This window comes from Scyliorhinus torazame, chromosome 8 (assembly GCF_047496885.1).
Source record: "Scyliorhinus torazame isolate Kashiwa2021f chromosome 8, sScyTor2.1, whole genome shotgun sequence".
Classification (NCBI taxonomy): Eukaryota; Metazoa; Chordata; class Chondrichthyes; order Carcharhiniformes; family Scyliorhinidae; genus Scyliorhinus; species Scyliorhinus torazame.
In genome coordinates, this window is record NC_092714.1 from 92,370,807 (window position 1) to 92,384,604 (window position 13,798).

The window sequence follows — 13,798 nt, forward strand, 5'->3', positions numbered from 1 at the left end:
CCATCAAATCGGACACCGTTTTTCAATTGAACTGCTCAAGTTCCACGTGATGTTGGTTCTTCCGGAACTGCTGTTCAATCCTGTCGGTGGGGCTCACGGCCTCTGCAACCTGCACCCAGGCCTGGTGTATGGTGGTGGGTGGCAGTCTCCTTCCCACCCTGGGGAACAGGATGGCCAGTCTCTCCTCCACAGCATCCAAGAGGATCTTGATCTCTACATCCAAGAACCGGGGTGCTGCTCTTCCTGCTGCCATCTGGTTGGCTGGGATGAAGTGTGTGTGGAGAGTGGAATGCTAATATGTGGCTGCAGCTCAGCCTCTCGAGTGACAATCCCGACCCCATCGAATTGGAGACCGTTTTTCATATCAATTGCTTGAGTTCCACCTGGCGCTAGCCCATTAATATATCATGAATTACTCCGGGACCAACGCCAATTTTGTTGTAGAAGTCCACCGATTCAGTCCCGGCATCAACACTTCAGGGCGTGATTCTCCGACCACCCCCGCTGGGTGGGAGAACCGCAGGGGGATGGCGTGCATCCCGCCCCGCCGCTCAGACGCCGGCTGCAGAATTCTCCGGTGCCGGTTTTCGGTCGGGGATCGCGCCGCGCCGGTTGGGGGCCGTTGGCAGTGGCCCGCCATGGCAATTCTGAGTTATTGCCAGTCCTGCCGGCGTAAAATAGACAAGGACCATGCAGGTGGGACCTGGCTTGCAGGGCGGTTAGCGGGGCCCTCAGGGGCCTGGCCCACGATCGGGGCCCACCGATCTGCGGGTGGGCCTGTGCCGTGGGGGCACTCTTTCCCTACGTGCTGGCCTCCGTAAGGCTCCGCGATGGCCGGCACGGAGAAGAAACCCCCGGCGCATGCGTAGGAAACACACCAGCGGTTCTGGCATGCACCAGAACACGCTGGCGGTCCTGTGCATGCACCAACTTGCACCGGCCGGCGGAGGCCCTTCGATGCCGGTTGGCATGGTGCCAACCACGCCGGCGCCAGCCTAGCCCCCGGACGTGCAGAGGATTCCGCACCTTCCGGGCGGCCCGACGACAGAATGGTTCACACAACTCTTTGGCGCCGGTACGGGCCGCCCTGCTGATCGCGGGAGACTCCTGGCCTTATTATCCCACTATCTCACCAATAAGGCTCAGTAAGTAAGGAATTGTTATAAGCATTCACTATGGAATAAACTACATACTATGAACACTGTTTTAGCATAGAAATTCATATTGATATGATATATTTTAAGCTCAACTAGTTTCCAATAAAGGTTGCAGTTTCTTACATTTTAAGGCAAGTGGAGGGGGGCTTGGGGGAGCCGGACTATTGTTGTGCCCTGCTGCTAGTACTTTGTTTTGGTGCTTGGTTGCATTTTCTGATTTAATGACATCTTTATGTGGAAATATAATTATAATTATGATTGACTGAAACAAATCAAAAGCAATAAACAGAGCATGCCATGGATTTGATAAAGTGGTGAGAACAGTTGCTCTGTGTAGATGTATTACAAAATGAAAACTCAGTTCCTTTCTGCTTTCTCTCGTCCCATCTTAATTTTTTAAAAACATGATTGATAGTTCAATTTCCATTCAACCATGTCACTCCGATAGGAAATTAATTGACACCATAGTTCTGTCAAGTAAATCTTGCTGTTACAGTAAGTTTGGTGATCCATAAAATTTGGTCAGACCACAAAAATTAAAGACAATGGAAGCATCTACAAGAGTGCAGGGTCACTAAGCCCTCATCAAATGGCTCTGCAGAAATCAATGGAAATAATGGTTGTCAGGTTGAAAGAAATCATCAATTAAACATTTAATAAGCAACACAATTATTCAATTGTTAATGTTCTATTTTTCTATTGTTTTAAACTCAGTTGTTTCAGTAGAAATGTGGTTTGATTTTATGAATTTGCTTTTCACAGACACTAATGTACCTTTCAAATACATCATTATTTCCCTACTGTGAACGTGGTAATCTTGAATAAGACTTGTGGAAATGTGACTTTGTACTTAAGAAATTCAAAAGGACTAATAAAAGTTGCTCTCCAATTCTGACAGAGTGCAAGGGCATTGCTGTGATTTTCAAGACTCAATTTTCATCACTTTTTAAGATTATCAAAGTCAACCAAACGCAATGTCATTAGAGCTCAGTGAATGCCGCAAGAAAAAAATACACAGGCATGGACAATCTCCCTTCCTGGCAGACATCCACTCTTCAAATAAAGTCATCAGCTAATCCAGTCAGAGTACAAAAAGAACAATCAGATCGAACAATTTCACTTGCTGTTCTTTTGCAATCTACTGGCAATAGAATGCAAGTAGGTACTTAATAATGGACTTCTTTATAATACACAGCGGCAAAGACTTGAGTTGCTCAACACGGTACTGTGGGAATGCTTTTAATTGTGAAACAGATTCTTCTAATTTGCAAAATTTGCATGGGGGGGGGTGATATACGGTGAAGCCAAGCTTTCAAATATTAATAATAATCTTTATAGGCTTACATTAACACTGCAATAAAGCTACCATGAAACTACCCTTGTCGCCACACTCCAGCGCCTGCTCGGGCACACGGAGGGAGAATTCAGAATGTCCAATTCACCTAACAAACACGTCTTTGGACGATGGGAGGAAACTGAAGAGCCCAGAGTAAACCCACGCAGACATGGCGAGAACATACAGACTCCGCAGAGACAGTGACCCAAGCCGGAAATCGAACCTCGGACCCAGGTGCTGTGAAGCGACAGTGCTAACCACTGTGCTTCTGTGCCGCCAGTAATACAAACCTTGTTGGGAGAAAAATGTAGCCCCAATAATGCTAGAGCTGTTTTTCTCTCCCTTTTGGAGTTGCCAGTGATCTCTCCATTGCAACCTGCTGCATAGGAATAGTGTCGAGGATCTTCTCCAGATTGCCTTCCCATCTGCATGGATTACCACCACTTTACGGGCAAAAGAGTGGCATATACGTTCAGAACATAGATGGAAAGTACAGCACTCCAATTTTGGGTCTGCTGCTACTCTGTTCCAACTGTGTGGAGAAAGTTAAAATCAGCCCATCTGGAGCTAAACAGCATGTTCAAAATCTGATGTGGAGATGTCACCGTTGGACTAGGGTGAGTACAGTAACAAGTCTTACAACACCAGGTTATAGTCCAACAGGCTTGTTTCAAATCACTAGCTTTCGGACCACTGCTCCTTCCTCAGGTCCACCTTTGAAACAAGCCTGTTGGACTTTAACCTGGTGTTGTATGACTTCTTACTGTGTTCAAAATATGTTCTGTGAAGTCTTTGCACAAATTTCTACCCTGTTATATTTCACAGCCTTGGTTATAGGACTCCAATTGCTCTGCTACATTTCTGTATAAAAAATATTTTATGGACTTGACGCAAATTTCACTGTTCTAATTACTTTCTAATAATTGGCTATTGATAGCCACATAAGACAGAATGGGTGAATACTTTACAGTAAGTATCAAGTTTTATTTGTCATATTTGCACAATTATCAGTCTCTCCCACACCCTACTTCTGTTTCAGCAAATCTGTTCTCATTTACTATGCAGATTTCATTCTTCTGCAACTCCATTCAATCCCAGTTTGTAATTACTTCTAATGAACGTGTGTGCGTACATTTTGTTTTTAAACTTTCATTGCCATTCAATCTCATATTATCCCCAAGACTTCTGTTGGAAGTATTTTACATGTACTTGGCTAATAGCTTTCTGAAAGCTTCATCAGAGAGAATGTCACAATTAGTCTATGTAATGGTCTCAGAAAAAAGAGAAGTTGCACCAGGTAGGATGGTCTAGTTTGAAATACATGCACTTCATAATTAAGCTCATTTTGTATAAGCCTCCTGCATCCCACTAGAATATATCCCATTAACTTATTCACTGATATTAGATTAGTTTGCCCTGGTCAGCTCTGTTGCTCTTTAAATTCAACTCCTACATGTGCTGCCTTCCAATCCTAGGGAGAGTCAACTGTGCTCAGCACAATTCTTTCAGAAATATTTTCCTGCCAACAGTCAGAGCCTGGAATTATCACTCTAATAATATGCCTTCCACCCTTTTTTGCCCACCCTTAAAAAGATTCTTCAAAAGCAAGCTCTCAAGTCTGGTTAAAGTAGTTGTTGACCTAATTTAGCAAGTACATTTGCCAAGCTCACTTCCAGATCCTGTACTGGCAAACTTGTGCTGTTACTCAATACTTTTGAACATATGCAATCATATTCTCTCATCAAATACCTTTTTATATTTAAAGTGGAGGCATGTTTAGAGAAAGGGGGAATAATGAAAACAATATAGAGGGGGCGGCGTGGGGAATAGGGAGGAAGCAAAGGGCAAAATACAGAGATCCACCTCTTCAACTTCCATAGTATTAACTGCCTTGTGTCAGTAAGCAGAGGTAGCTTTATGTAATCTATGTTTGTATTGTTGGTTACTAGAAATAAGGTGTATATTTAAGGGATTTTAATTTTAAAAATTTAATTTGAGAAAGGGATTAAACAATGGTGTTTGCATGTATTGGGGCTTTGGTTTTGTTTCAAATTGTCTGCATTGTAATTTAAGAGTTTACGACATGAAAAGTAAACTAGAGCTTAAAGAAAGACTGAGATGTTGCTTAGCAACAAAGGACCACCTTTAAGTTAGAAAGACTTTTTGACTTTCATTTTAACTGCACCCAAGGAAGAGTGGAATCAGCTTTGCCATAAGCAGAAGAAAGAATGGAGTAATGAGAAGAAAGCAAGCCCCAAAACTGAACAGATAGTTCTCGAAACCAGGGAATGTAAACAAATCCCAGCAGGAATGAAGTAATAGGGACTAATGGAACTGCAATTTAAAAAAGGTACTGTTCATGGAAGCTAAATTCAGAGCTAAAACGTGCAGACCTGGTAAAGTTGGAGGATGAGCAGCCAGATATTTAAAGCCACCCTAAGATTGGTGACCTTGGTACAGCAGTAGTGCCCCATTGGCATCACTGGTTACATGAGATTACATGGAAGCTTGAATGCAAGCAGCAATTTAAGGCAGAAGAATACTGAAAGGAGATCCTGGACATGGAATCTTGCTGAAAACAGTTGAGAGAAAGCATTGTGTGGAGGAAGATTCTAAGGTGGGTCTTTTTGAAAGTGGAGTTTGGAAACACTTGTGTGATAATTATCCGGGGGGGGGGGAGAAAAATAATTTGAAGAGAAATCCACACCTGTCACTTGGTTTCAGAGTGGGGCAGTGTCTGACCACAGTTGGCCTACTGGTTCGCAGGGACTGTATTTACTGAGAACATTATAGCGCGGATATATTTTGTAACCTGCATTATCCTAAGAATATGCGTACATTTGTAGTGCAAGTGAAGGAGTATTGTATTGTAGTCACATTTTAATGTTTAATAAATGTTTTCATTGTTGTTCAAAGCTAATTGGCAGTCCTGTGACTATTCATCCACATTTTCTTCAAAAAAGGTAAAAACGTTTTGGTCTTTTGAGCCAGAGTTCCATTCTGGAAACTTTCTATCCAGTAGTAACATCAACTGGGACCATAACACTTGCCCCTGCTTCAGGCATTCTGCTACTGAAATTCTCAATTTGCTATGTCACCTACATACTCAAATATCTCCTTTTCTGGCTTCCCATTCTCTATAATCTTTCAGTCATTCAAAATCCTGCTGTCTATACATTTATCTTGTATCAATTCCCACTCATCTATCTCTCCAATCCTAGCTAATTTGTGTTGGCTCTTTTAGTTAAAATTCTCAACCATTCATTGTTTCACACCCCTGGTTTTGCAAGTCCTTCAGTCTCAAAGTTCTCCATAATTTTCTCTGACTTCCAACCCCTCCCCCACGCCACCATGAAACCCTACATTCCTTTGCCCCACTATTGACAGTTCTGTTTTCAGTCACCTGGGGTCGATGAAAAGCCTTCCATAAACCCCCTTCAAAGCTTTTAAGATTGCTTTTGAACCCTACTTCTTTGCTCAAGCTTATTGTCACCCCCCTAATATATCATTCTTTGGCCTCGCACTTATTTTGTCAGATTGGACCTGTGAAGCACTGTGGGAATTTCTTTATTAACTATTCTCTGTAAATGCAAGTCATTGAAGTCGGAGGTGAAGACAGATTAAGAAAGACAGCAGAGATGATGAGCGAGCAAAGGATAGACTGTGGGGTGCAGGGGAAAGAAAGCGGTAACTACAATTAGCCATGAAGAATGATGAGAATTGGAGAGTGCGTTTTGAAACATGTTCAGTGGATGTCTGGTGGAGCAACAGGAACCTACTCCACAGGGAAGCAGAAGTTAGGGACCGTGTAGGTAGCAACTTCATGAACAATTTTGTGTGTAGCCTGATAAAAAACCTGTTGTGGCCTCTAATTCCCAGAGGCTCCAAAGCTATGATTGCTTAGCTGACCTCTTATGATATGCAGATCTGCTATATAAAACCTTGGGTAGGCTGCATTTGGAGTATTGCGTGTAGCTCTGGTCACTACATTATCAGAAGGACATGGAAGGTTTTGAGAGGATGCAGAGAAGGTTTGCCAGGATGTTGCCTGGTCGAGGAGTTATGGAGTTCAATCCAGACAAATGTGAGGTAATGCATTTTGGAAGGTCTAATACAGGTAGGGAATATACAGTGAATGGTAGAACCCTCAAGGGTATTGACAGTCAGAGAGATCTAGGTGTACAGGTCCACAGGTCACTGAAAGTGGCAAAACAGGTGAGAAGGTAGTCCAGAAGGCATACGGCATGCTTGCCTTCATTGGCTGGGGGTAGAGTATAAAAATTGGCAAGTCATGTTGCAGCTGTGTAGAACCTTGGTTAGGCCACACTTGGAGTATAGTGTTCAATTCTAGTCGCCACACTACCAGAAGGATGTGGAGGCTTTGGAGAGGGTGCAGAAGAGATTTACCAGGATATTGCTTGGTATGGTGGGCATTAGCTTTGAGGAGAGGATGAATAAACTCCATTTGTTCTCATTGGAACATTGGAGGTTGAGGGGTGACTTGTTAGAGGTTTGCATAATTATGAGGGGCATAGACAGCATGGATAGTCAGAGGCTTTTTCCCCAGGGTAGAGTGGTCAATTACGTTGGGGCATAGCTTAGAATGTGCGAGGGGTAACTTTTAGAGGAGATGAACGAGGCAAGTTTTTTTTAAAAAACAGAGGGTAGTGGATGCCTGGAACTCGGTGCCAGAGGGGGTGGTGGAAGCAGGGACGATAGCGACATTTAAAGGGCATCTTGACAAATACATGAATAGGATGGGAATAGATGGATATGGACCCCGGAAGTGTAGAAGATTTTAGTTTAGATGGGTAGCATGGCCGGCACAGGCTTGGAGGGCCGAAGGGCCTGTGCTGTACTTTTCTTTGTTCTTTGATGGTGTCAACTATGAGGAGAGGTTGAATAAACTAGGATTGTCAGAAGCTGAGGGGAGACCTGATAGAGGTATACAAAACTATGAGAGGCATAGACAGGGTGGATAGTCAGAGGCTTTTTCCAAGTGCGGAAGTGTCAATTACAAGGGGGCACAGGTTCAAGGTTAGAGAGGGAAAGTTTAAGAGAGATGTGCGGGGTAGGTTTTCCACACAAGAGTGGTGGGTGCTTGGAACATGCTGCCAGAGGATGTGAGAGAAGCAGCCACATTAGCAACACTTAAGAGACATCTGGTTGGATACATGAATAGGGAGGAAATAGAGGGATACAGACAGAGTAAGGGCAGAAGTTTTTTTTTAGTTAGGGTATCATGATCGGCCCAGGTTTGGAGGGCCGATGGGCCTGTTCCTGTGCTGTATCTTTCTTTGTATATGCAAATAATCTCAAGTCTGCCATTATTCCGATGCATGTTCTGGCAGTGGCATATTGGAACTGAATCATCACATTGAACCAGTCCTTTTATATCATGTAAACTCCATGAATCAGTTATTCATCTTTGACATATCACTTAATAGACAGCAGAAAGGCCTGCAGTGGCTTAAACAATTTACTGCTGTGTCCAGTTCCAAAGACAGAGGTGTGCAATTTTCAACCATATGCAGAATTGATCACACGCGTACACTTACTCATTTGAGGCAACATATTTGTCCAACTCCAATAACAACTTATGCATTTCCCTCACCTCACTCCTGCAGCATGAGAAAGCATCAGGAAGATATAAAATTATAGTTTGTTTTAAAAATCATGAGTAGAAGAAAAAGGTTACCAAGTTACAGTTTATATGAATAAATTTAAATTGATCAGGCAAATGAACAGTTCCTGAACATGCCAAGAGTTGAGAACTAATCTGGAAAAGAGTCCCCATGATAGATACAGCTTTTCAGATCAGAGAGATGGCAGCAATTGTCACTCTTCCTGCGACTGTAAACTACCTTAAAGGCCTCATCCATTGGATTTAATTGTGCACTAATAGCTACATTAATATTACACATTTCCACGTTCAGATACCAAAGAAAAGAAATTGCTTTTCATACAACCAAGTTCCAGAAGATTGTTGGAAGCGACTGGATGGCATGGAGGCACAGTGGTTAGCTCTGCTGCCTCAGCACCAGGGACCTGGGTCCTGTCTGTGTGTAATGTGTACGTTCTCCCCGTATCTGCGCGAGTTTCCTCTGGGCGCTCTGGTTTCCTCCCTCAGTCCAAAGATGTGCAGGTTAGGTGGATTGGTCATGCTAAATTGCTCCTTAGTATCCAAAGATAGGGTGGGGGCATGGGCCTGAGTAGGGTGCTTTTTCGGAGGGTTGGTGCAGACACTATGGGCCGCTGGTCCCCTTCTGCACTGTAGTGATTCTATGATCCTATAAATGGATAGACCTACTAAAATTCCAATTAGACGGAGTAGGCTATTTGGTTCCTCGTGTCCGCTCTGCCATTTGATACGATCAGAGTTCATCTGACTGTCAGTACTTTCAACTCTACTTTGCTATCTATCCCTTTTAACCTTAGATTCTCGAGTGACAAGGCAGGCAATGCAACCTACTTCAGTCTTGAAAACATTCATTGACTCTGCTCTCTGGGAAAGATAATTCTAAAGACTAATGTCCAGAGAAAATAAATTTTCCTCATATCCATCTTAAATGGGAGACAACTTATTTTTAAACTGTGTCCCCTTGTTCTAGTCTGTCCCACAAGAGGAAATATCCTCTCCACATCGCTGCACTTTGCAAACACCTTATTGTCCTCTTCACAACATAGTCTCCTACCTATCTTTGTATCAGCAGTAAATTTAGCAACCATACATGCCTTCATCCTATGTTGAAAGCTGGTGAACTCCTAACTACAAAATCTACCAGTCCTAACACCTGTGTTATACTTAACAGTCATTATCGGTATGAAATTCCTTTCCTTCCAATCTTCACTTTCAGTTGCTCCTGGATTGTTTGCTTTTCTTAAAACACTGAAGCTGTCCCATCCAATCTCCTCCTTTTCATAACCTTCTTCAAATCTCAAAATTACAATTCTCTACAATCCTTATTTCCTTGATTGGTCGAATGTATTGAAGTTATTCTGTTGGATTATTTTCCTCGATTTTGTCTGAAATTGGGCAGTCCTCCAATCTCCCGCACCCCACCTCACACAGGCAGGGCACACCCAGGGCCGATCCCCAGTGCAGGCAAAATGCCACCTGGGCACCTTGGCACTACCAGCCTAGCAATCTGGCAGTGCCCCTGCCAGCCTGAATATGACACCTGGACTCCGACAGTACCAGGGTGGCACCCAGGTAGCACTGCCAGGGTGCCCAGGTGGCTCTGACAGGCTGGCAGTGCCAGAGTGCCACACTGCCCAGAGGCTAATCACCCAGGGGCTCCAATCACCTGGGAGAGCCCCCTCAAGTGTCATTCTGCTTGGTCTCCATTTGTGGGGACCAGAGCTAAATGACGCCCAGCTGAGGTCTCCTCGGTGAGGCCGGTAGATCCTGGGAGCAGGTTAGATCTGGTGTCGGGAGAGTTAAGTGAGCTTTTAAACTCACTTATCTTTGCAAGTCTTGGTCCCACCCATTGTGAGATCTCGTGGGGCATAACGACTGTCAAGATTCCCGGGAGAGGTCTCTCGTGGGATCTACCGCCCGAGTCCTGTTCCAGTTCCGGCTGACACACCGGTAAATCACACCCCATGTGTGTATTCTTTACTTTGTAATATCACATGAGGATAAGTTGTACTGATTGAAATAAGCAAGTTCAATTGCATCTGCTGTTCGGTCTGTTCACCTGCAAACAAAAAAGCTGATCTATTTGTATATTGCTGCAATATTGCCAAAGCTTTTAGTCTTGCATTCCTCAGGGCAAAATGCAAAAATACCAATTTAAACAAACGCAAAAATTTATATGACAGGAGAAAAGAGGTGCTGTTACTTGGCAAGTTGATGTTGATAGATCTAGGCATTGGCATGGAGAAAGCAACAAGGAATTATAGACTCGCCAAGCTCCCAGCTAATTCCATAAATTCCTTTTGATTGCAGAAAATGGGCTCCTGCATATATTGTTTCTTAGCAAACAGAAATAAGCCATATTATGAGTTTGACTGTTCATCTTAAATTCATTGTTAGTGTAGCAATTTGTGCATTCACACCCAGGATTGTTAAGCAAATGCTACCCATTCAACGAATCAAGACAATTTGCTGAACAATCCTGAGCAAATGCAAATAGCCACTCACAATGAATTTGTGAACAGTCGAACATGTTACGTGACTCATTTATACTTGCTGAAAGTGACATACATTCAGACACAGGAACCCGTTACCCACAATAAAAAGGAATATGTGCAAACCTCAACAGCTTTTCGAATTACTTGGGACCTTGGGGAGCCTATAGTTCCCTTTTACTTTCTCCATGGCAATGCCTCAGCCTCTCCAGATTGACTTAACAAACAATAGCACCATAAGACTTAGAAGGAGAATTAGGCCATGAGGCCCATCGAGTTTGCTCTGCCATTCAATGAGATCATAGCTGAACTGATATAATCATCAACTCCACTTTCCTGCCTTATTCCCATAAGCCTCGATTTCCTTTGATTAAAAATCTGTCCATCGAGCCTTGACAACCCAGCATATATATTTCTTGGTGGAAAGGAATTCCAGAGTTCACTAGCCTCTCGAGAGGTAATTCCCCCTCGTCTTGGTCTTAAGTGTGCGACCCCTTATTCTGAGATTATGCCTTCTGGTCCTACATTCTCAAACAGGAGGCAACATCCACTCAGCATCTACTGTGTCAAGCCCCCTCAATAAGGTCATCTTTCATTCTTCTAAAGTTCAATGAGTACAGTCCCAATTTACTTAACCCCACCTCATAAGAAAATCCCTCGATATTCAGAATCAACAGAGTGAACATTTTTTGGACAGCCTCCAATGCCAAGGTACCTTCCCTTGGATAAGGGTATCAAAACTGTTCACAGTATTCCAGGTGTGGTCTAACTAGTGCCTTGTATAGTTAGGACTTCCATTTGATGCACCGTTTGCCTGTTGAACTTGCATGCTAGCTTTCCGTGATTTATGCACCCCAAATCCCTCTGTGCCGCAGTGTTCTGCAGTCCTTCTCTATTTAAATAATATTCAGCTCTTTTATTCTTCTTACCAAAACTTCACAATTCCCTAAATTATATTCCATCTGCCAGGTTTTTTCCAACTCACCTAACCTATCTATATCCCTCTGTAGATTCTGTGTGTCATCCTCACCACTTACATTCACACCTATTTTTGTGCCATCTGCAAATTTGGCAATAGTACATTCACTTCCCTCATCCAAGTCATTAATATATATGGAGTAATTCTGGCCCCAGCACAGATCCCTGTGGCACTCCACTAGTTCCAGGTTGGCATCCAGAAAATGCCCCACTTATCTCAACTATGTCTTCTACCAGTTAGCCAATCCTCTATCCATGCTAATATACTACCCCCAACACGAGGAGTTCTTATCTTATCAAGGGCTTTTTGTGTGGTACCTTATTGAACACTTTTTGGAAATACAAGTATATTATATCAACTGATTCCCCTTCATCTATCCTACTTATTACCACCTCCAGAAAGACGTGCTTGTCAGGTAAATTGAACATTCTGAATTCTCCCTCAGCGTAGCCGAACAGGTGCCGTAGTGTGGTGAATAGGGGATTTTCACGGTAACCTAATTGCAGTGTTAATGTAAGCCTATGTGCAACACTAATAAAGATTATAATACACTGTAATGAGAGACACGTTTCGACTATGCTTGATTCTATTATGCATTTCTAAATTTCTGCTATTACATATTTTATAAAACATTTTCCCAATGAAGGATGCCAAGCTAACTAACCTATAGTTCTTGTTTTTTCATCTCCCTCAATTTTTGAAGAAAAGGTGTTGCATTGGCAGTTTTCCAATACACTGGGACTTTTCCAGAATTTAAGGATTCTGGAAGATGCAGGCAGCACAAGTGGATAGCACTGTGGCTTCACAGCACCAGGGTCCCAGGTTCGATTCCCCGCTGGGTCACTGTCTGTGAGGAGTCTGCACGTTCTTCCTTTGCGTGGGTTTCCTCCGGGTGCTCCGGTTTCCTCCCACAGTCCAAAGACGTGCAGGTTAGGTGGATTGGCCATGATAAATTGCCCTTAGTGACCAAAAATGATTAGGAGGAGTTATTGGGTGACAGGGATAGGGTGGAAGTGAGGGCTTAATGTGGGTCGGTGCAGTCTCGATGGGCTGAATGGCCTCCTTCTGCACTGTATGTTCTATGCATGTTGTATTACTACCAGTGCACATCCACTATCTCTATAGTTTGTTCCTTTAATATCCTGGGATGCAACCCATCTGGTCCAGGAGACTGACCTTTAGCTCCATTAGTTCCCTGTTTTTCCTGAAGTATTAATTGTGGTGAGCACATTAAATGTGGCACTCTTGTGCCTCTCTTTTCAGCAATGTTCAAGTTCCGTCCTACCAAATGACTTTTTGATCTAGCAGCCTCATTTTACACAAATATCTAGGTTATAAATGTATACAACCAAATGATTGTCAAATCTGCAATGAACAGCTTGAGGGAAGTGTGAGGTGACTCTTAAAAAAGTACATGCTCAGAAGACTCATCCAAATGTCTGTCGAATCATTGAATGACCTACCAGAAGAGGCCATTTGGTTCAGCAATTTTTCAAGAGCAATCAAGTTTGCCCCATGCCACTGCCTTTTTCCCGGTGGGTTAGATGTAATGTTGCACCAGTCACTTTTACTGTAAACAACACATGTTGTTCATTATGAGATGATGCTCAATAAGGTCTCTATTGCGAGGTGACAATTCACAAATCTGCGCCATCAGGTGTGTGCTCTAGATGTACATCTTTCAGGTGCCTGCCTTCAGTGCCACTGTCTTCTTGCTAGGATCATCTGTCATCCATAGTTCCAGACTTTATGCACTTGTCGGGAACATAGGTGACACCCACCTGAGCTACATCAGACCAAGGTGTTAATACCCTCACTTAGTTTACCTCATCAGCTTCTTTGAGGCATAAATGAGTGCAGAGGACATAATGTCTTATCGACATTCAAACAGGGGTATGCAGATGGCAATGTCTCAAAGGTGCCAGTCTGCCACAAAAATTCTCAACATTTTCCTTGTAGTCCTATAATTTTTCTCCTTCAAATATTTATCCAATTCACTTTTGACGGTGATGATGAATCTGTATTTATCATCCCATTAAGGAACAAATTCCAAATTCTAATTTGCAAAAAATATATATTTTCCCCGTCACCTCTGGTTCTTTTGCCAATCACTTCAAACATTTGCCTTCTTGCCAATGACCCTTCAGCCATTGGATACTCTTTATATATTTTTTTACTCTCTGACTCATAATT